Source organism: Mauremys mutica, chromosome 5, assembly GCF_020497125.1.
Source record: "Mauremys mutica isolate MM-2020 ecotype Southern chromosome 5, ASM2049712v1, whole genome shotgun sequence".
NCBI classification, from domain to species: Eukaryota; Metazoa; Chordata; order Testudines; family Geoemydidae; genus Mauremys; species Mauremys mutica.
In genome coordinates this window covers 55947496-55972053 of record NC_059076.1, presented here as the reverse complement: position 1 = coordinate 55972053, position 24558 = coordinate 55947496, and the positions used below count along the sequence as shown (strand labels likewise).

At 43.4% G+C, this 24558-nt stretch overlaps 1 long non-coding RNA gene across 1 annotated transcript in view; it reads left to right on the top strand.

Moving 5' to 3' along the window:
• Positions 1-529: 529 nt before the first annotated feature.
• Positions 530-24558, top strand: part of LOC123372043 — a 61845-nt gene continuing 37816 nt past the window's right edge. Inside the window, exon 1 of the long non-coding RNA XR_006580062.1 lies at positions 530-629. This is a non-coding gene — a long non-coding RNA (uncharacterized LOC123372043). The remainder of the gene's footprint in view (positions 630-24558) is intronic.

Here is a 24558-nt window from a genome sequence, read left to right as displayed (position 1 = left end):
TTGGGTCTCTCAGGGGTATCAGTTTTTCATACCCCTGGGAGATGTAGCTACGCCGATATAAATTCCCAGTGTAGACCAGCCCTTCAAGTGATGGTAAGTAACTTATGGTAAAGTATGTGTAAGGCTGTGAGAGTTCCATGGAAAATGTTAATACATTTCACAGCAGAGGTGTAGGGATATTTATGAAATTAAAAATTAAAGTTAGCTTAAGTTTGGGTAAGAAAATAATATATTTGCTTTATGGCTAGTAAGGAAAAGGCCCCAATCAGCAAGTAAAAGAAGGCCATGAGAATAATACTGTAGTGTGGGAAAGATGTATGGTTTAAAGAGTAACTGATAAAGTGAAAAGCTGCAGTAAGAAGACAAAGGAAAGCACTCTTCAAAGAAACAAGCACAACCCTTCCCACTGTTCTGCTGCTAAGCAAGGACGGGGAGGAGATAAGAAAGGAAGGCCTTGGAGGAAGGAAAATAGCAAGGCTAAACTGCTTCAGACTGGGTTTTTGCTAAAACTAGCAAGTTAGCTGAAGTGTATAGAGAGAGCCATGAATTTGAAGGTTCTTTGTCAGACCCTACCTGCTCGTGCTGGAGCATGCCAGGATGATATAGTTTTCCCTAGGTCTGGCCTATGTGTAAGTATACTGATCACATGCTTACAAATACTTTATTACTGTATAGGCTGTAGTGATTGCTTATTTTTAGGCTGTTACGCATATTTAAAGCAATTTGTATAAAATACCATTTGGCCTTGGACTTACTAAAGGAATTTATGGTTGAATTAGTGTCTGGTTTCCCATGTTAATAATTTCAAATTTTACTAATAATTCCAAAAAAAGGTAGGGAAAACAAGGATGTGTCGTGGAAAGGGAGTGGGGGTGTAAATTGGACAATGAGCTCACCTTGCAGTGGCGTTTCCTGTCCCGTGGTGCTGGGGGCCTGGCTACCTGCTCTGAGTGTTGCAACCTGACCCACATGGTCGCAATGCCACCGAGGTTTGGCGCAACTGTCCCTCTGTAGATGGAGACAGAATGGTAGAGAACCAAATGTCTTTGGTGTTGCAACTTAGCACACAGGGGCACAAAAGTTGGATGTGTCAAACCTGAGTGACCATGTGAGCCAGGTTGCAACACCTGCAGGGGAAAGGAACTGTTGCGGCGGCCACAAACTTTATTCAAATTCACTATTACTCTGAACACCATGATTTCTGTGCCAAATATGTAGCCTTAAGTGTAAGTTAGACAAACTGGTTTTGGTAAATGATGTAAATGGTGGAGGAAGGAACCTCTACTCATGTCCCAAAGGCTGTGCTCCCTCCTTCCATCTTCCATTTTTTCGTGGTTGCGGCCTCTTTTTCCCCTTCACTGGACACTCATTTCAGTGCCTGGAACATAACTGGAGATATGTGATGTGTCAGTTCAGGGCAACTGCACCTGTATTCATCCTCTGTGGTCGGCTTTTCCTGCTCCCACCTGTCACCTCTCCAGGGCAGAGACTTGCTTCTCATTTTCTCTTGACTGGAGTTTTTCCAGGCTGCACAATTCCTTGCCTACACTGTGATATACTCAGTGAGCCAGACTGCCTAGATAGGCTAGTGTCAACATTTGGTTACTCTTTAAAATCTATGAACAATATAATTGCCAGCAGTCATGACTTACCACACAGCTCTTTCTAAGCAAGCCCATTTATTCTTAAAGTGAAAGCATTACAGAGAAGACATAAAAAACAATAACAATGGTAACCCATCATCTTATGGGGCCTCAAAAGGCCAAAGTCCTTCAAAATCCTCCCAACAAGGATGGGGGCCGCCTTGAACAGATGGTCCTGTCCTTTTCCTGGATCAGAAAGAAGGGCCTGAGTCAGTTTAAACTCAGGCTTATCCAAAAGTCCTGTCTTTGTCTATTGGTTCCTGGAGAATCCTGTTTGAATCAGTACGTGTGAACCTCTCTCCAGGTGGGGGTACTTCTCTGGAGATGTTACAACCTGAGTGAATTTGCCTGATCACCCTCCACTCTTCTTAGTTCCTGGAGGACCTGTGGTCACCCTCCCCCATGGAGTTACATCAGGGGTCTCAAACTCAAATGACCCCGAGGGCCGCATGAGGACTAGTGCATTGGCCCGAGGGCCGCATCACTAGTCCACGCCCCCTTGCTCAAAGAAGGCCCCATCCCCAGACAGATTTTTTTTTTTACCCCTTCCATGAGGCCCCGCCCCTGCCCAAGTATCTTCTCACAACCTCCTCCCCTAAGCAGCGCGGCTCCCACTGAGCTATCCCTCCCTCCAAAGATTGCCTAAAGATATTGCAGGAAATTGCTACAGCTGTTGGTGGGTTTGTGCACTTATGGCGGCGGGAATGTTTCTATATCTATACACACACAATTCTGCTTGTTTTCACCTTAGAAATATTTACACCAGGCCCCGGCCGGTTTTCCCGCTTTCCCCACCCCCCGGCCCGGGCGGGAAATCTCGCTTCAACTAACTGTAGGCCCGGCCCGGCGAGTCAAATCGCTTTTTCCCAACACCCCCCGTTTGGAAATTTGAGCCGGATGTTTAAAAACACATATCCAGACATCCATATGGTCTTCAGGGAAATCTGTAAAATCCCCCCCCCCCCGGACAATCAGAACCCCGGCCCCGGCAGGTCTCGCTTTTCCCCAAAACCTCAGGGTTTCTTCACTTCCCTTCCCCCCACCCGTAGATCTACAGGCCCAAACTTAACTAATTTTTTCTTGGCTAATCAACTTTTCCCCCACGGCCCGGCCCCGGCCCCGGCTCCCGCTTCCCACCCAGGCCCCGGCCCGGCCCCGGCGGCTCCCGCTCCCCCCCCGTTACCCCAGCGCGTCTCCGGCGAGGCCTGAGCTTCGTCCCGCTCAGAGCCGCGTGGTGAGGGGGCGGGGCTGTGAGCTCCACGCCAAGCGCAGCGCTCAGCCCAGAGCTCCCATCCCCACGCGGCTCGGATCGGGGCGGGCTCAGGCGCTCGGACGGAGACTCGGCGCTCTATGCGCCGAGGCTCCAGGAGAGGGGCGGAGGCGGGAGCCTCCGCTTTTCTCTTGGGGACCCCTAGATTTGTAAAAGCCCCCTTTGCCCCCCCTCGATGGGCGGCCTGGGGAGCTCCGCTCAGATGAATATCCGCGGGCCGCTGTTTGAAAAAGCTAGCGCTTAGCTGCTTTAGAACAAGGGTTCTCAAACTGGGGGTCATGACCCCTCAGGGTGTAATCAAGGTGGTTACACAGGGATCGTGTGGGGCTGACAGCCCCAAGCCCCCATTAAATCCTCTGCCTTTTTAATTTATAAGGGGGGTGTAGCTGGGGCCACACCCCAATCAGGCCACTGCTGGCCCCATAAGAGGGCTGAGGGCCAGAGGCTGTAGAAAACACTCTCTCTCCAGCCTTGGAGGGAGAAGGACCAGGCTGCCTGGGAGCTGAGAAGGGTACCTAGGGTGGAGCAGTGCTGGGGAAGGGCAGAGGGAGCTGGGGAGCTCCAGCCTAGCAAAGCCCCAGGCTGCAGGCATAGTTAAAGGCCTACAAAAGGGTACTGGGGCTGCAGAGAAGCAGGCCAGAGATAGGCAAAGGCAACAGGTCCTAACCCCCTTGCCCATGATGAGTGGTTTACAGACTGTAGTCCACCCCAGTGAGTGGGGGCTAGATGGTGACTGCAGTAGCCATTGAGGCAAGGTGGGGATAGAGGGTTGAGGGTTTCCCTGAGAGGGGAGACCCAGAGACAGGGGGTCGCTGCTGGGGGCAGAACCCTGAAGTAAAGGGGCACCGGGGTCCAGGAGGGACACGGGGGCCAGAGGCAGGCGAGCCAGCAGCCTGCAGAGGGCACTCTGGGCTGGAAAGAGCTAATTCTCGAGACGACCAGCAGGAGCCGTCACCCTGCCACAAGGGGTCACACTCAGAGGCTTGTTGTGTGAAAGTGGTCACCAGTACAAAAAGTTTGAGAACCACTGCTTTAGAAAATTTTACTGTATGCCTTAATTTCAAATATTTTAGGTTAGGAAGGAATGGTATTTTTATTTTGCCTTAAGATATTTCCACTACAATTGCAGATAATTATAATATTTCCTTAGTCACATTTGTAAATATCCCAAAACTATTTTACAAAGACGCAGTATGGGCTTAGGACCTGTTCCTCTGAACACTTACTACTAGGTATCATATTCATTCTTATTGAAGTCAGTGAGGCTAGTAGTCTTTGTTCTGTGTTTGTACAATGTTTAGCACAATGGAGTCATGGTCCATGACTGGGTGTCCTACACACTACAGTAATACATATAATAATACCTTAGTAAGCATTGTGGGTCTGATCCTACAAACACACACAGAGGTAACTTTACTCACACAGGTAACATCACAGAACTCATGGGGTGAACTCATGTGATTAAAGTTTACATGCCTGTTTGTAAATTAGTACACTAAGCCATTAAAGCAGCACAAACACCTTTAAGAAAAGACAGGAGCCTGATCCAAAGCCACTAAAGTAAATGAAAAGATTTCGATTGACTTAAATGGATGCTGATTCAGGCTCCAAATGCATGTGATACACATTGTATTAGGGTAGGTCATTGTAACTACCAGGAAGTAACATTTGAATATTCCCATTGGGTTACATTGCTTCAAATCAGGCTGATGCTTTTACTGAGTGCTCCATTTATGTTGTTATATTGTGAATTAGCAAGGACTCTCTAACTTTGAGGCAGTTATCACAAATATAGAGGTATGTAATCTAAGCACCATAGCATCAAATATACCATTTAAAGATTTTGAAGTGGGAGAAAGATATGGTTTGTATGTAGAAGAATGTTTGACTCATGACATGTTCTTCCAATTCGTTGTAAATGCATGTTGCTACTTTTACTATGTAATTATTGGAAAATCCATTTCATTATAAAGTGATGAATTGTAGTTTTTATATTTTTAGTATTAAAAATGAAAAGAAGTGCAACTGAGGCATTTAATTGTAGTTTGATTTTTCTGTATGGTGGCCATAGCTTGGGGTATATATTAAGGAAATTTTCCTATTTGTGGTTACATATTCACAGTGGATAAGTAAATTTTAAAAGATCATCATTTTGATTTAAATTTGTTTTCAGTAAAGGCAGTGGGGTACTTCTGTAGGTAAAGGATTGCATAATCAAGCCCCAAACGTGATTGTATAATTACATTTGCTTATTTGAGTTTGTCAGCTTTTCTTCAGTTCAAAATGAGAATATTTTTAATTTTTCTTTTACAACATTTGCTAAGACTTCTCCAATTTATCAATCATACATAGTATGTAAAATACTGTATTTTTAAATCATGTGTCTTGTTAGAAAATGACAGCTGCCAGTGCATTTCTGTTATAATGAACTCTGACAGAAAGAAGCTATGGCTCATGTGTTTAGTGCATGCTAATAAAGTAGTGATATTGCTAGTAAATTCATGGCATGTTCCAAGCTAGTCTGTCTGACAATAACCTACTTGCGGAACAACAGCTTACTAAGGTGATGACAGAAGTGCATTAGAAGTGTCATTCATGGTCTTAACCAGTGAACTGAAGTATATTAATGCTTGTCAGTCACTCTGCTAGACATACTTTTCCCCTCCTTGCTGCTTACCAATTTGAGACACTTGCACACTATGCTGGGGTTCAGATGGTTCCTATGTGCATTCAGGGACAGATTTTTGAAAACTGAAGGTGTGTGTGCAAAAATATCTAAAAATTTGTTGTTACCACAACTGCATGCCCAAATGATTGGGCACCTAACTAGCTATCTGTATTCACAGTTATCCCATTTGGACATGTAATTTTGGTAAATGCATGCACACTTTTTGCATGATCATATTATTTTTATGCAGATCTGGGCTTCTGCCTTCTGAACATTTGGCTCTTAAAGTCCAGATGGATATTTGCCTCTTCTTAAAATAGGGCCAATTTTAAAAAAAGGTAGTATTGTACCAGAGCTTTCTGCATGGTTCTTCTGCATATTCCTCTCCTTCTCCGGCTGTTGCCAATCCCTTCCCTCCTTTGAACCCTGTTCTTCTCTTCATATAGCAACCCGCTATCCTCATCCTTAGCAAATTCAGGTTCCATTTCATCAGGCTGTCTGATTTCTCGAGTCACTCACTTCCTTGTTCTGATCTCATTTGTTCCGCAACCCTGAATCAGCTTTCCCACTCAAAACAGCTGCATACTTGATCTGGTCTTCACCAGATATTGTCTCTTTCTTTCATCTTTGCCTAACAACAACTACCGCCTTACCTAAGCCGCCTGTCCATCAACAACTTTTCTCCATTACAAGCTATTTGGGGCAGGTACTCCCTTTTGTTACACGTTTTTACAGCACCTAGCCCAATGAGGCCATACCCTATTTGTGGCGTTTAAGCGCTGCAACAATATAAATGTTAAATAATAACAAATTCCATGCTAGAGAGACAAGGTGGATGAGATTATATCTTTTATTGGACCAACTTCTGTTGTTGAGAGACACCAGCTTTTGGGCCACATGCAGCTCTTCTTCCAGTCTGTTTGGACCAAAAGCTTGTCTCTCTCACCAACAGAAGTTGGTCCAGTAAAAGATATTACCTTACCCACATTGTCTCTTTAATATCCTTGGACCGCCATGGCTACAACACTCTATACAGCAATGGAAAACTCCATTCTGTCCTCCACCCTCAGCTCTTTTTACACCCTCCCAAAAGAACTGCCCAGTCAACTCCTAGTCCTGGTTCACCTTCAACTTCTGTTTCCCCTGCTGCCCTCGTGCAGCTGAGTGTCTCTGGTAGGAGGTCTGAAACCATGTGGACTTTTTTCACCATAAATTAATGCTCTCCTCTTTTATCCCCTCTCCCCTTTTTAATGGGCTTCCCCCTAGGACTCTCTCCTTGGCCTATTCCCCTTCTCCCACTATACCATATTTCTGGGTGCTGTTATCTGTTTGGTTTTGATTACCTAATAATTCCAATGACTCACAAATCGGCTTGTTTAGCTAATGAGCTGTCTCCCTCTATCCAATCTAGCATTTCAACCCATCTTTCAGACATCTCTTTGTGGATGTCCTTTTGTCAACACAAGTTTCTCATTTCTACCTTTAGGTCTCTTCACCATTTAACTCTGCCCTACCAATCAGATCTAGTATTGCGACGTTGTTTAAAATGATTTTTTTTATTTGTATGACTGTAGTGTCTAAGATCCCCAGTCATGGACCTGACCCCATTCTGCTAGGCTCTGTACAAACACAGAACAAAAAGACAATCCCTGCCCCAACTTTCACCCCTGCTTTAGCTCCAGTCCATTGATGCCAGCCTTTACCTCCTGCTTGTCCACTCTTCCCTCAGACAGCTTTGAGCTTCTCTCATCCTGCCTCCTACCCCAAAATCCAAAAACTCACTCCCATATCACCTTCAAATCCTCCTTAAAAGTCACTTTTGCTGGGCTGCTTACAAGCAGGGCCGGCTCTAGACCCCAGCGCGCCAAGCGTGCGCTTGGGGCAGCATGCCCCGGGAGGGCGGCAAGCGGCTCCGGTGGACCTCCCGCAGGTGTGCCTGCAGAGGGTCCGGTTGTCCGGCGGCTCCAGTGGACCTGCCACAGGCATGCCTGCAGAGGGTCCGCTGGTCCCGTGGCTCGGGTGAACCTCCCGCAGGCATGCCTGCGGATGCTCCACCGGAGCCGCGGGACCAGCGGACCCTCCGCAGGCACATCTGCAGGAGCTCCACCGGAGCCACGGGACTGGCGACCGCCAGAGCGCTCCCCGCGGCGTGCCGCCCTGCTTGGGGCGGCGCAATTGCTAGAGCCGCCCCTGCTTACAAGACATTGCTATCTGACTGTGGCAGGGGTGGTAGTGAGCTGAGACTGATGCTTGACCGGCATGTTCATTTTACTGTTATTTGATTCTCCTACTTCCCAATCCCATTGCTTTGTTTCTTCTGCTTACTGAATCCTCTCATTATTCTAAACTGTGAGCACATTAGGTTCCTCATCCTTAATTAGGGCTTCTAGGTGCTACTGTGCTACAATAAAGAATAATCCTGTTAGCCTACTCGTTCTCGTTGAATAAAAACCCAGTCTCACCCCCCCACACCTTTTTAATGAAATTATGTGACAAAGAGGTGGAGCAAATGGATTTTTATTAAATGAGAAAAAGGGATAAGATTATTTTTATTGTAGTACAGTAGTACCTAGAAGTTCCAATCAAAGAGGAAGGTTGCTTTAGGTAATTGCTACGTATCTGATGTCCATAATGAACAAAGTTATAACCTCTTTCAAAAAAAAAATTGTTGATGAATCTTTTGGAGAGTACCAACTTGTATACTGACAATGCATGCATGCTTTTTTGATGAGTGTACAGAGCCATATTACCTAGGTGTTTATTTTGTTTTCCCTCCCTCATATATAGTGTATAAGTGAAGGTGGATTGGACAGAATATGACAAATGGGTACAGAGGATCAAACAGTATGTGTGACCCTATCCTGGATAGGTCTGTCTTTTTCTTATATTTTTTGGGAACACTTGTCTAGCTTGTCAAGACAATAAGGTCTCCCCTTTTTCCCGGCCCCTACAAGATCCCCCAGGATTCTCTGTTACCAACAAAGCTTTGTCTACCCCACTCTAGGCAGTTCCAGAATACAGTTAAATGCGTAGCACTTCAGTCTTCAACTGCTAATTGCTTAGTAATTAAAACTTTAATCATTAAATTGCTGATAGAGATCCAGTCCTGTATGAATGATTTGATTTGATTGTTTCATAACCAAAATTCTTAGCGCTCTTACTCTGCACAGGAATTACAAAAATGTGCATGTTTGAATTTTAACATTTATAGAGAAAAATCTATAAATACTGATTTAAAAACAGATTAAAGTTTTTAAAGTTAGAGCTGGCTGAATCAATATGAGTATTTAAATTTTTCAAAAAGTGTACCTTTGTGTCACCTGGATTCTGTCTGCCCTGGGGTTGTTCTAATTTATGGTACCCACCTGGATTCCAGCATGCCTGCTATGCTAGAGGCTGTGAGGAAGGGTAGTATAAGACTGTGTATGCTGGCCCTGTGCAGTTTCTGCTCTGGGGGAATTTTCTCATTGGGTATGTAAGCTTCAGCAGTTTTTCTCCAGTACAGTAGAATCTCAGAGTTACGAACACTTTGGGAATGGAGGTTGTTTGTAATGCTAAGTGTTCATAACTTTGAACAAAACATTATAGTTGTTTCTTCAGAAGTTTACAACTGACCATTGACTTAATACAGCTTTGAAACTTTACTATGCAGAAGAAAAATGCTGCTTTCCCTTTATTTTTTTAGTAGTTTATGTTTAACTCAGTACTGTACTGGGTTTTTTTCCCTCTGCTACTGCTGCCTGATTGTGTACTTCCAGTTCCAAATGAGGTGTGTGGTTGACTGGTCAGTTCGTAACTCTGATGTTCATAACTCGGAGGTTCTGCTGTACAGGCCTCTTGAAAGATTTTTGCTGATGACATCTGTGGCTGAGGTTAGCTCATTCTTGGAGAGACAAATTGTATAAGACGACTAATGCTTTTAATAGACTAAATGATCAATAATGCTAATAATAATACAATAGTGGAGAAATCACAGATGGAATAGAATATGGACGTTATTTAGAGAAGATGGTATCATCTAAATGAAAACACAGGTGCCACACGCCACTGTATGCTGGTATAAGAGGAAAGAGCCACCCCACGGTTCCCTCTCAGTTCCTTCTCACCACCAGTGACAGTTGTCAGAGCGATCTCAGAGTTGTTGTCATAAGCTTTTCTCACTCCTTTGTGTATAGATACCCTGTTATTGTTAGGAGGTAGTTATATAGTTACGTTTATGTTATGTTAGTTTTAGTGATAGATTTTAGTCTTGGGCCTTTTTGGACTAGTTTTCATCTTTTGTTACTGGGATCAGTACTGGAACGATGCTGGTTTAAGTTTTAAGTCATGCCACACTTGCACTAAACGTATCCTGGTCAGTGACCCACATTCGGCCTATTTTGAAATGTTTGGGAGAATACCACATAAGTGATAAATGTCACATTTATAAGGGATTTAAGCCCAGCTCAAAGAAAGCGGTGAAGCTCAAATGTCTACTCATGAAGGCAACAATTTGCCCCCACATCGGACTTTTCTTACTTGCACCCCAAGTAGTACATCAGCCTCAGTACGGAACAGCACCAGAGTGTCTAGAACTCCTCGGTCCCATTTGCCAGTATCAAAGAAAAGGCTTAGATCCTCCTGAGGCTCTGTACCTTGTTCGGGGGTGTCAGTAGTAAAGTTCTCTGACAATTGTGCATGAGGCAGGCCCACACCTACAGTGCAATGGATATGTGCAACATATCTCAAAGAACACCAGTTATAGAACGGTAGGTAACTTTTGGGGGGGGGGGTGTCTCATTTTGGTCTCAGTCAGTCCCCGTGTAAGTGGGAACTACTCCAACGAATTGTGGCCATTTATGCTAATTAGTGTTGCCAACTCACAGAATTTTATCAAGAGTCTCACAATATTTGGTGTTTTCTTAAAGCCTCAGCTCCTGGAGCAGGAATGTAATAACTTCAGAAGGGCAGGTGGCAGCTGCTGAACAACTCTGCTCAACATTATAGGAAAGGAAGTGAAGAATACTATATCCAGCTGAGACTATGTATACACAGATTAATGAACAAATCTCTTTCTTAAATGCTCAGAACTTTATGCAACAGAAGTACTATTCCTAGAGTTCTTTGTGTCCTGTGTACTAAGAGCCAGATCCTGTGCTGCTTACTCAGTTCTTATGCTGGCAAACTCTTTGCCTTAGTAAAAAGTGAGTAAAGCATGTCAGGATTTGCCCAAAGAGCAGTTACCTCTCAATCCATGAAAATTCACCAGATCAGAGTACACAATTAAAGAGTAAATTGGATTTTAAAAGGGGGAAAAACATGTTTGTCTAGTACTCTTTTCAAAGGCCATCTTAGTCTTTATTGACTTTCCCAATAGACTTTAGTCCTTTCCTTGTATTAGTTCCCAGTAGAGAAGTATTCTAACACACCAGCAGTGTTCTAAATCAACAGTCATTGTTCATTGACGAGCTTTACATTCATTAATGCTAATTATTCATGCTCTGTGTACTGTATGCTTTGCATGCATATGGAAACTAGATCTGTTTTGTTAGACTTGCAAAAAACACAACCTACACATTTTTATTCCATTTCTTTTGTGAACATAAATTAAAATGCTCTTCTCCACCCAAAAAAGTGAAGGCAGAGCCAAGAGATTTTTAAATATATCTTTAATAATTTTCCATAGTCATACAGCTAGGAGCTGTAACCTTGTCATATCTTATAAACTAACCAGGTCTGGTCCTGGACACTGCTGCACAAAGAGGTGGAAGTGAGTCATTATAATGAATGTGTCCCATTTCTAAGTCAGTGCTGAACCAAGGCTGTAGCATATGGGATGTTGTGCTGGTGCCATCTTTTTGTTGAGACTTAAAACCAAAGTTTAGATCAATTCTGTTTTGATTAATTCCAGTTTGATTAATTATTTGCCTCTGTAACTTCTCTGAAATTTCAAGTGTACCTAATTCTCCACTGCCTTGCATGTAGGGTAGTGATTTACACCTGGCAGAGTGGATGTAAACCTCTACCCTGAAGATTTTGTAGAGAATTAGGCTTATTGTGTTAAACAGTTGTAACATTTCACTTCAGAAGGGGCTGCAGCTGTGTGGAGTGGTGTGTGTGTGTGAGAAAGAGAATTTTTAATTCAATATTCCTCTTCCCCCACAGTCCCTTTGAGAAAAAAAAATCACCTTTGATTGTATTCCAGTGATCTTCAATGGGATTGTCCTGATATTTTAGAGCAAAATTTGTCCCATAGTTTTCAAGGTCTTCGGGTCTGTGTTGCACAAATATATCCAGCAACAAATAGAAAAATATTTAACAAAATCATTGTTCTGACATAATGGCATTGATTTAAATTAGGGATGAGACAATGTTTAGGAAAATTTCATTTATTTTAAGGTAAGATTTTGCAAAATTTTGAGTATCATTAAAAAAATTTCTCAATTAAAACCAATGCTACTCAAAGAAAATTTAAATGTCCAAAAAAATATTTCTAACTAAATGGAAGTCTGTGTTATGAAAACCAATAAATACTCTGGTTTTGAAAAGAATTCTTGCCTTGTTTCTAGCATTGCCAAGGTAAGAAAGTGCAGCAGTGAATTCACACTTAGCCAGAGCCAAAAAAGTCAGACATCTAAGTTTTTCGTTCTGTTCTATTTTTGTGACGCTTACCTCTGTTTCATTGAAGCACTCTTCTATTGTAAATTTAGAACCCACTGTTTTTGAGTGGGTTCTAAAACATGCTCATATCCCTAACTTAAATTAGTCCTTTGTGTGATGTTGCTCAACTTAGTATGTAACACAGATGTCAGCTGTACACATCAATTTGAAAAGTTATGCCTTAGGAGTAATGGATAAATAACAAGAGTTAAGATCTTCAAAAAGCTAAGCAACAAGCATGATGACCATAGAATAGTCAGTGTCAGTGTAAAATGCTATGAAGTAGACAGAAGAAGAGGGCTGAGGCCTTGTGTAGAAAAATTAAGTATTGTGTTCTGTCGTGCACCAGTGGTATTGAGTAGCCGTCCTTGAAGTGTGAAATGATATGCTAGCCTTAACGTCAGCAACATGGATTATTCAGTAGAGGTAATGTGATGGCCTCAGAGATGCCATAGGCACTGAGACAAAACAATCACTTTCAGCAACTCGTCATCCATGTGTAAGCAGAGTCAGGATGAGCTCTGCCCTGACATCTGGTGGTGAATTGTGGTGAGTTGTGGAAAAGACCTTCAGGGGCTGATCTTGTTTGCACAGGCACACCCACCCCGCCTAGCATGAGCCCACCGCAGCCCAAATGGTCACTTTGCTGCTGTGGGATCCCCAGTTTCTCTGTTATTGGGGCAGGAAGAATAAAGTGTTGTTACCCTGATTATGTGAATCAAGGACAATGGAACTGTTTTCCTGTTTCCTGTTGTTACCCTGATTATGTGAATCAAGGACAGTGGAACTGACAGAGGGACTTGCTATCAACTAAGTAGCACTTGCTAGACAAGGGACATGGGTTCCAAAACCCAGTGAATGGAGAGAGGCTGGGGACAGGCATTTGTACCTGATAATATGGGCCCCCTTTGAGGGCCTGAAACACCAATTGCACCTCCTCCTTTCTCCACTGTGGAATATCAGAGCTAATTTTGATTCCATTAGGAGTCTAGTTACAGGCTGCTGAGCTGAATTCACTTTGGGCCAATGGTGCACCAGCACTGAGGCTCCCCTACTACAAGCTGAAATCACTAAAGAGCTAAAATTACTAAGAGCTGAAATCACTGAGAGCTGAGGGGGGTGGGGCTGAAGATATATTGCTGAGTGGATAGCAGAGCAGTTCGTGGGATGGCTGGAGCAGCTCATGGGACGGCTGGAGGAGTGGAGAGGCTGGTGGAGTGGCTCGTGGTGAAGGCTGCAGCAGAACCCCATGGAGAGGTGGGCAGTCAGCCTCGGACCACGTAAGGTGCCCCCTAACACTCTTGTGCTGCCCCCCCCATTTCCACCCAGGCTGGGATGTAAAACTCTGCAGATAAACTTTTGAACTCTGGGGCTGCACTGACCAGGGACAGAGACTTTTGGGTTGTTGGACTTTTGGGTGATTTTTGAGTTGCTGGGCTCAAGAGACTTTTGGGGTGTTGGACTTTTGGGACTTTGGGTTATTTTTTGGGTTGCTGGACTTAAGACCCTGAGGGGAAAAGAACACTGCCAGACTTACTTGGGGGTCTTTTGCTCATGGTTTGTGTTATGAATCCTGTTTGTGGTGTTTCCCCAACATAATGCTGTATTGTTTCCCTCCTTTATTAAAAGGATTTTGCTACACCCAGACTCTGTGCTTGCGAGAGGGGAAGGCGCCCGGAAGGTGGTATGTAATTGTACCAGGTCACTGGGTGGGGGCTCGAGCCAGTTTTGCATTGCGTTATTGAAACGGAACCCCTAGATACTGAACCCGGCCTTTGTTGCTGCCAACTCAGACGGGCAGAAGGGTTACACATGTATCCAAATTCACCATAATTATATAAGATGTAGAAATAGGTCACTGTTGATCAGTAGTATCAGTACATTGAGTACAGGTCTTTTTGAGTGCAATGCAGGCTTGAGGCAATCCCCACAGTTATTTTCCAGGCGCTCAGGCACATGACAATTCATTAAATGCAGGAATAAATAATGTACAAGATTCCTGGGCACCATTGTTTTTACACTGTTTTTATATAGTCCACCACGGTACGATAGGAGGCTTCTCCTCTAATATCTCTGTAGATCTCATGTATGTAGATTTAGTGGGTTGGCATTATATAAATATAGCAGTTGGAGCATACCACGTCTTTTGGAGAAAATCTTAGTGATACTTATGGACACAAATCTCACTTTGCAGGACACTGCTATAGAGGATTAGATACATTTCTCTACCCTATTTGTCCCTTATTGAAAAGGAGTAAACTTAATCTCATCTTGTCCGTGTCATGGTTGACCATGCTCTCTAGCTAATACAAAGCTATACTTTCCAATTCAGTCCAGTATCGGAGAAGGATATTGTAATGCTGGATATTCCCAGTAACTCTACTTCACCTGAGAACAAACACCAGCAGGGAAGGCGCCTAGGAAGACAACTGGCGGGTAAGGGAGTGATAGAGGTGATCATCTCAAGAGATCCTCTCATTATTTAGTGTAGGAAAAGAAAGAACAAGATGGACACAGAAGTCAAACCAGTGATTTAGATATGAAGGTTCTGGAGTGACAGAATGTTGGAACAGCTGGATCCAAAAACCCATTGAAGTGAATGGAAATGATCCCATTGACTTCAGTTGACATTGGGTCAAACCCTGAAATAAGAGGGCTTATTAGACATGATTTAAACTAAGCAAGGCAAGGGGAGTTTTTCTTAACTCAAAATCTCATAGGGACTTCCAGCAAACAGAGTATAGCAGAAGATAGAACTGTTCCTAAACAAAAGAATGAATAAGGAGAGTGTTGAAGTACTAAGACATCTATACACAAATTCAAGGAGCATAGGAAACAAGCAAGAACTAGAAGACATTAAGTGATAGTGATTACTGTCTGTTGGGCATAAATGTAACCCAGTATGAGGGTTATCATAACTGCAATGTAGATTGGTACAATCTATATATGAGAAATACCAAGAGGTGATGGTATATATGCCAGAAGTACAGATGATGCTGCAATAAAGAGTATGGTGGTGATGGGTTTTATTTGGGGGGTGGGAGGAGTACAATAAAAAGAAAAAGGAAGAAGAAACTAATGGAGTAGATTGAGAACAGAGAGTTCTTGGACTATATCTCTGGTTGTAAAACCCCAAATATACCAGTGTTGTGGGGTTTCACTTGTCCCAACTATCCGTTGAGTAAGAAATGCAGTTGACTATGAAATAGCAAAGAGTTTCTTAAATTACATAGCAAGCAATTTTATAATCCAAAAATTAAAGGCCCCGATTAGAGCATACAAGTATCCATCCAACATCAGCCTACCCATCCCCATGCTGGGAATACAGGGGAAAGGGGTATAGGAGCCAGCTACACCAGCTCTATGCCTGTTTGGGGCTCCCCTAAGGCAGGGGAAGAGCCTGTTGGGAGTGTGTGGCCTTTTTCACTCTGTATCTCTGCTCAGCAAATCTGGCTCAGTAACTCTTGAAAAGTTATTCATAAAAGTAATTCAAATCAGCTTACATGTGAACAGTCATGCAAATTGAAAACTAGCTGAAGAAGTGAAGGTATAAAGTGGAGTGCTGCAGTGTATTTGAGTTAAATCACATTGTCCTTAAAATTGTATTTAATGATCTAGAGGAGAAAGTAAACAGAATGTTAATGAAATTCACAGGTGATACTAAATTGGGAAGAATTGCAAATAACAGTCACATTTAAGAAATGCTACAAGGGGGCCTACAGAGATTAGACTCAGGAGAAGATAACAAGATCAGATTCCGTTTAGAAAAATGAAAATTAACATATGCTGAGAGGGAGAAAGCCAAAATAATAATGTTTTATGCAGACCTCATTTTAACTCAGTGTTCGTACAGTGCCTAGCGCAGGGTTTTTGGATACCAGCACAATATACTGGTAAATAATAATGGACAGCAAATTAGACAAATTTTTGGAAAAAGCTAAAATAATTTGGCACTGCATATAGACAGGAGGGTAGTAGTCCCTTTCTAGTCAACTCTCCTGGAATAGGGCTTTTGTTTTTGGTCACATTACCAAAAAAAATAAAAATAAAAAAAATTGACAGATAAGAGAGCAACAAAAGTGCTTGGGGATCGAAGGGAATGATTTATGAGGCAAGATTAGAAGAACTGAATATGTAGAGTTTGGCTAAGCAACAACTAGAAAGGGATATGACTCCAAATATTTGGAGGGTGTAAATAGCAAGGGTGCAGAGGAATTATTCAGAATGGTGTGTTAGCAGTAATGGGATGCAACTTAGAAAGGCAAAACTTAGGCAAAACTTCCCAATATGATATATATTAGACTGTGGGAAAATATCCAGAGGAATGTAGTGAAAACCCCATAATTTGAGACTTTGAAAACCAGGCTAAATAAAATGCTAGGAAATGCTCTGTACAGAAGGATATTTTACTTGGGAGGAGATGGACTAGCTGAATCAATTGGTCTTTTCCAACTCTAACTTTTATAGTCTATTAAATTTGTTCATATGGAACAAAGAATAATGAAAAGTCCTGTGAACAGGAGAGGGCCTGAACTGCAACACTTGAGGGTCTGAGAGCCTTTCCGTTAAAAACATTATTTTCTCGGGTTTTCACCTATTATAATTACTTCTGCAGTGAAATTTGCCTTTAAGATCTAAGCTAAGGAGTTTTTTTTCTTTGCAAGTTTTCAAAAATGAAAAACAAACTAACCCAAGCATATCTATTTTGGGGTGCTTTTTCCTAGTCCCATAGCTCTGAAAATTCTGCATAATTTCAAATTAAATTTTGTCAAAAATAATATTTATTTGCTAGAAAAACCACCTGAAGATTTAATTATGTCCTTTAAAAACAGTATATCTTTAGTCCAGGGAAAGATCCATAAGTACATCCCGCTCTTTCTTATTAGTGTAACCTAAAGTTATTGGCAAGAATTATGGCTCTGGTTCTGCAGTATTTTCTCAAAGAAATTGTGATTCTGTATACATTTATTAGTAATTATTTATATTACTATAGCATGTAGGAGCTCTAGTCATGGACCAGGATCCATTGTATTAGATGCTGTACAAACAGAGTGAAAAGATACTCCCTACACCAGAGCTTACAATCTAAGGGCTAGTCTACACTTACCTGCCGGGTCGACGCGGTGAGTTCGACTTCTCGGAGTTCGAACTATCGCGTCTAATCTGGACACGATAGTTCAAACTCCCCGCGCGCTCCGGTCGACTCCGGTACTCCACCACTGCAAACGGCGGTGGCAGAGTCGACCTTGGAGCCACGGACTTCGATCCCGCGGCGTCTGGACGGGTAAGTAGTTCGAACTAGGGTACTTCGAGTTCAGCTACACTATTCACGTAGCTGAACTTGCGTACCCTAGTTCGACCCCCGCCCTTAGTGTAGACCTGCCCTAAGGGCTTGTCTTCTCAGTGAGTTAATGTGCGGCAAGCCAGGCTGTGATTCTACAGTATAGCAGCTTTCCTTGCTGAAACATCCCATATGGTCACTGCTACAGCTCAGTGAAAGTCCTGGAGTGCAATTTAGCATACTGCACTTCCGTAGTAATCTAAGCCACACTCCAGGTCTTTCACTGTGTTGTAGCAGCACAGAGCCATTACTGCACATCAAGTTGCTGTGCTGAAGTATCGCATCCTGGTTTGACACACATTAACTCACTATGTAGACAAGCTCTAAGTATAAGACAGACAACAGATGGATACACATAGACAAAAGGAGAGTACAAGGAAACAATGAGACAATATTAGTCAACATGATCGGCAGTGGTCTCAGCACACCAGCAGCCAGTTCTGAGGGGGAATTTGAAGGAAAGATGTTAGTTTTATGAATGTTTATGGAGAGCTTCTCCCAGGCATGAGGGTGCTTGCTTTAAAATTTAACTAGTGGGGGATGAAGGCTAGTGTCATTGACCTATTGGATGGAGTTGACATCTTGATAGCAAATGAGAGATGATTGGTAAGGAAGGGATAGGTCATGAAAAACCTGGAAAGTTAAGATGTGATAGAAAAGAAGAAGCTAGTGGAGGGAAGCAAAGAGATGGGTGACATGGTCAAAGGGACAGGCTAGGAAAATAAAATGATCTTTGCAGAAGCATTCTGAATGGATGTGAGCAGGGCAAGATTACATTTCTCAAGGCTATAGAAAAGGATGTTGCAGTAATTGAGACACAAGATGATTAGAGTTTTAGTAGTGTGGTTGGATAGGAGAGGCTATGTCCTAGATGTTGTGCAGAAGGAATTGGCAAGATTTAGACATAGCCTGGATGCTAGGATCTATAATTCCCATATGTTAGTTGTTCCTCTGCCTCACAGAGGGCCCAGTCTAGACTTGGATTGGGCCTGTACCATCTATTTCTAGACTGATCTTCAGTTTGAAATGGAAAAAAAGAGGTGAAAAGGTAGACTGAGGAGCAATAAACTTTAAGAAACAGGACATGATTCTTCAATTAAATCTGTGCAGGTACACTTCAACAAGGCACCATGCAGCTGTCAGGATCTGCCTGCATAAATCTGATTGTAGCATCAGAACCAAAGTCTTTTCCGTCATTTTCTCCACTCCAAATTTTCAACTTTTCAATATATACCAATGATTACATTCTCCAGGGTCCAAAACAAACTACAGGGTAGGATCAAGTAGGATGCAAAAGTTCACACAGTTTGAGGCAGTTCCCCACCCCCCCCAGGGCAGGGGTTCCTTGCAACAGTCTCATTAGGCCCTACAGGCCTGTCCCAAGCAGCAGACACAGCCCAATAGTTTTTGTTTGTTTGTTTGTTTTTAAATAAAGCAAAGAAATACAACAACTGAGTTTGTTTTTTTGACTTTGTCAGGCCTGCCACTCTCCCAAAGGCTGAGCAAAGAATAGTAGGTCAGCTCCCCCATTACTGAGGTGTCTTCTTCCCTTTTTAATTGCCCCTTCATTATCTGACAGTGAGTGCAGGTGTAATGGTAGGGCTGAGTGGGCCCAACTGTTAATCCTTGATGGCTCAGTGTGAGGTTGGTATACCCCATCACAAGACCCAAATGTCCAGTCTGGAGACTGCAATCTTTGATCAGTGCTCTGTGTTCAGCCTTACAGGAGATGATTCTCCTGATAATCTAAATTCTAAACCAAAACACAAGATACACTGAAGGCTGAAGGCCTCCATGAATCAATCACTATGTCAAATAGCAGCTCACAGGACATAAATGATTAAGTGAAGCCTGTTGACTAGTTACACATTTTCACCAACCCCCAATGGCACTGATGGCAGTGGACTAACCATTTAGTTACTGTTAGGGTTAGACTTGATACTGTATATTTGTTTGTTAAGAAGTTATGAGTGGCTTTAATTACTTATCACTAAGAGTTACTATAGATTGCAGTAACAGTCTAATGCTATTTTCACTCACTATAAATAAAACAGTTTGTATCATTCTGTAGATTTAGAGCTATGAATAGGGAGCTGCATATTCTATGCTTAAGAGATCACAGAATTTGTTTAGTTCCTTTAGGGGAGAGCATGCCTGGACAGCAGTTCCAGGATTAATAGTCAGTCCTACTTTAGTTTTCTTTATGCATATACAATCCTTGGAAATAGGCTGTTACTTTGGCTATGAAAACTAATTTAAGATACAGTTATGAGTTCTATATTGTACTTGGAGTTAAAGCCAAGATTCTGGGTGTTTATATAGGTTTTACCATGCTTTAACACCATGGAATCTTTTTCCCACGTGTTCCCAGAACAAATATGTCTCAGTCAGTTCTTGCCCATGTCAAGGCCAGCTTATAGCAAGAAGTTTGTTCAGAATGCCTCCCCAAACACACACAAGACTCAGGAAAATTAACCATGGTCAACTCCAGCTATGAACCCAAAAAGAGATGAAAATGTTTCAGCCACTAGTACTGGTACGACCAAGCCATTTTCAACAACTGGCCAGCACACTTTCTGTATTTGGTGCTGACTACCAGTTGTTTGCCCACAAGATCTGAAGTCACAGAGATGGAGCCTCCAGAACCACAAGGGGACAATACTGAGAGACCTGTGAACTTCTCAGCTGTGTTGAAAGAGGTGGCACCCAGAGCAACTCAACAACCTGGAAAATATGTATTGAGAGAGCATCCTCAAGTTGCAGAGTAGTGATGATGGTGTTGGAGCACGTGGAGGCGAACGTGATGCTGCTGGACGAGGTCTGTGAGGCTCATGCTGTGATGTGGATGCCTCTACCCAGATCCTGGTGTGGACCTTTAGAGACTCTAGACTGCATTTCCCACTTACAAAAAGCCAGGCTGGGGGGACCATCCAGTGTGAAAGGTGCCTGCTGGCGGAATCTCTCAGGAAGCAGGTGGGAGAGCAACAGGAGAAGGTGGCCAGGCTGAGGAGCATCCATGCCCACTAGGAATTCCTCGAGAGTACTTATATGGAGACATCCAAGGCTGAGGAAGCTATCCAGCTACAGAGGATTGCTGTCAGACCACTGGGGGAGGAGGATATGGCTCTGTCACAGGAAGGACACTGGCAGCTGGTTACTTCTGGCAGCAGGCAGTGCTCCACCCCTACTCCCAACCCACCCACCATGGTGGAAAACTGATATGCTGCCCTGGTAACAAGTGATGAGGACCCAAAGGTGGAGGAGGGGAAGCCTTGTACCCCCAAGGCTGGGAGGAAATGTAGGGTAGCCTTGTACCCACCACTCCCAGGAGGAAATGTAGGGTAGTGGTGGTTGGTGACTCTCTTCTGAGAGGGATGAAGGCACCCATCTGTCACCCTGACATGGCATCCTATGACATGCTGCCTGCCAGGGGCCTGTACCTGAGATGTTACGGAGGGATTGTCGAGGATCATCCGGCTCTCTGACTAGTACCCCAGGTTACTCATACGTGTGGGCACTAATGATACTGCAAGATATGACCCTCGGCAGATCAGAAGTGACTACAGGGCTCTAGGAGTAAGGGTGAAGAAGTTGGGAGCACAGGTGGTGTTCTCTTCGATCCTTCCGGTCAAGGATAGGGGCCCAAGCAGAGACAGACGCATCCTGGAGCTGAATGCCTGGCTGTGAAGATGGTGTCGCCAGGAGGGCTTCAGCTTCCTTGACCACAGGCTGCTGTTCCAGGAAGAAGGACTGCTAAGCAGAGATGGGGTCCACCTATCGAGGAAGGGGAAGAGCTTATTTGGATACAGACTGGCTAACCTAGTGAGGAGGGCTTTAAATTAGGTTCGAAGGGGGCGGGTGACCAAAACCTGCAGATAAGTCAAGAACATAGAGACCTGGGAGAAGGTTTGGAATTTGCAGGGAGCATGGACTGCTATAGTAGGGGGGAGGGATAGCTCAGTGGTTTGAGCATTGGCCTGCTAAACCCAGGGTTGTGAGTTCAATCCTTGAGGGATCCATTTGGGGATTGGTCCTGCTTTGAGCAGGGGGTTGGACTAGATGATCTCCTGAGGTCCCTTCTAATCCTAATAATCTATGATTTAAAGGAGAGACAAGACAGAACTGGGGGGAGAAATCAAATCAGTATCTTAAATGTCTGTATACTAATGCAAGAAGTATGGGGAATAAGCAAGAAGAACTCAAAATGCTAGTAAATAAACACAACTATGACATAGTTGGCATCACAGAGACCTGGTGGGATAATACGCATGACTGGAATATTGGTATAGAAGGGTATGGCTTACTCAGAAAGGACAGGCTGGGAAGAAATGGAGGAGGTGTTGCCTTATATATTAAAAATACATACACTTGGACTGAGATTTAGATGGAAATAGGAGACAGACTTGTTGAAAGTCTCTGGGTAAAAAGGGGTAAAAAACAAGGGTGATGTCATGGTATGGTCTACTGCAGACCACTAACCAGGAAGAAGAGGTGGATGAGGCTTTTTTTAAACAACTAACAAAATCATCCAAAGCACAAGACTTGGCGATGATGGGGGGACTTCAACTACTCAGAGATCTGTTGGGAAAACAACACAGCAGGACACAGATTATCCAATAAGTGATTGGAATGTATTGGAGACAATTTTTTATTTCAGAAGATGGAGAAAGTTACTAAGGGAGAGATTGTTCTAGATTTGATTTTGACAAATATGGAGGAACTGGTTGGGAATTTGGAAGTGGAAGACAGCTTTTAAAGAAAGTTAAAGATTTCCATCCTCCTTCAGAAGGTCTGCAGTCACTGCTCCCAGGCCCCCATAACCCTTTCATACCAATGAGTAGATGTGGTCCTAGCCCCAAAATAATGGACCAACTGCAAAGGGTTCATTAAGCTGGATATTAATTGGCATCACAAGTTGTCTGCTCCTTTTGGGGGGGCTAAATCCTGTATATATTGTATGTAGTGTTGACAGTCTAGCAACCCTCATTTTCTGAGGAAATCACACTCCTTTTCCCACAAAATTGCTAGTGCTGTTCCTTTTTGCCTCCTAAGAGCAATTATTTCTTTCCTCTGTTATTTTCACAAATATTTTAAAATATAATTATTGCTTTATATTCATGTGATTAGAAAGTATACATTATACACCAGTTGTTGAAACAAATGCTTACTTTTGCTCATAGAAATATAATACAAAAATAAGACATTGGTATTATCATTATTCTTACTATAACTCTGTAGAGCTATTGACATATACTGTACATGTAGACTGGGATTTTCAAACCCTTAAACCCTACTATTGACTCCAGTGGGAATAAAATTAGGCCAACATTGAACTTTTTTGAAAATCTCACCCACATTTAATATTTTTTGCATATATATATATAAAGAGAGAGAAAGAGAGAGAGTATGCATTCCGTCTGTGTAGACAGGGCAAAACAAGTGCAGGAGCTTCCATTTCGTATTGGTGACACTGTCTAGAGCAGGGGTAGGCAACCTATGGCACGCATGCCGAATGCAGCACGCGAGCTGATTTTCAGTGGCACTCATACTGCCCAGGTCCTGGCCACTGGTCCGGGGGGGCTCTGCATTTTAATTTAATTTTAAATGAAGCTTCTTAAACATTTTAAAAACCTTGTTTATTTTACATACAACAGTAGTTGAGTTATACAGCTATACCCCGATATAACGCGACCTGATATAACATAAATTCGGATATAACGCGGTAAAGCAGTGATCGGGGGAGGGGGCGGCTGCGCACTCCGGTGGATCAAAGCAAATTCGATATAACGTGGTTTCACCTATAACACGGTAAGATTTTTTGGCTCCCGAGGACAGCATTATATCGAGGTAGAGGTGTATATTATAGACTTATAGAAAGAAACCTAAAAAGGTTAAAATGTATTACTGGCACGCGAAACCTTAAATTAGGGTAAATAAATGAAGACTTGACACACCACTTCTGAAAGTTGCTGACCTCTGATCTAGAGTTTTTTAACAAGACTAAAAAGGACCTCTGAAGTCTCTGATGATGACACAGTTTTATTGCAAAGCAATCCTCTGCTTTTTCTGCTGGATGAAAAACTGGGTCAAATTCTGTTTTCACAGGTACACGGGCATCTCTCACTGAATGAATGGAACCAAGACTAACAAGATCAAACCCATCCTGAAATGTCTTCTTGTGGCAGAAATACACCTGTGATGTTAAAATCATTGTTTAAAAGATAATAAATTATGAAAAGTGATCACCAGAGATACATCAACCCTCACTCTCCTCCTTTTTCAGCAGTAATCAGGCCAGCGGCTAATGCCATTTGTAAATGCAGCTCTTCAATAATGATACTGTAGGGAACCCTAAGTGTGTATTTCACGTGTTCATTAAGATAAGTTGGTTTCTGACTGGCCAGGATGATGTCCCACTCTTTCTTGGGGCTTGTTCCTGCACCATTAAAATTAATGGGAATTTTTCCATTGACTTGAATGGGAGCAGGATCAAGTCCTTATGGAGGATCAATATTAATAAGATACATATTTTCCACTTTTCGCTACCTGGGGCCCTGCCTCCTTCCTCTCCTCTTCCCTCATGTCCCCACCCCCCGGGCTCCCCGTCCAGGGCAGATGGAGGGGGAGGGTCCACCCTGGCTCCCCACAGCTGCCTGTGCGGCTCTTGTCCTGAGCCAACTCCAGCTGAGGGGCAGGGTCCTGGAGCCACAGCCCAGCCATAGTAAGACCTGTGCAGGCAACTGTGAGGAGGCTGGGTCCCTCTGCCTGCTCTGGTCATGGGACTGAGGAGCCAGGGACATGGGCAGGGGGCTGCTTTTGGCCCCACCGAGTGTGAGGGCTGGGATCCCTGACCCTGCTACAGCTTCCAGCTTGTCTGGGGGTGGGGGGGCTCTGGGAGAAGAGGAGGGGCAAGGGTGGGGCCTTGGGAGGAAGAGGAGGGGAAGGGGCAGGGCTTTGAGGGCGGGAGCCCCTACCCTCCACTTTTGGGAGGGCACTA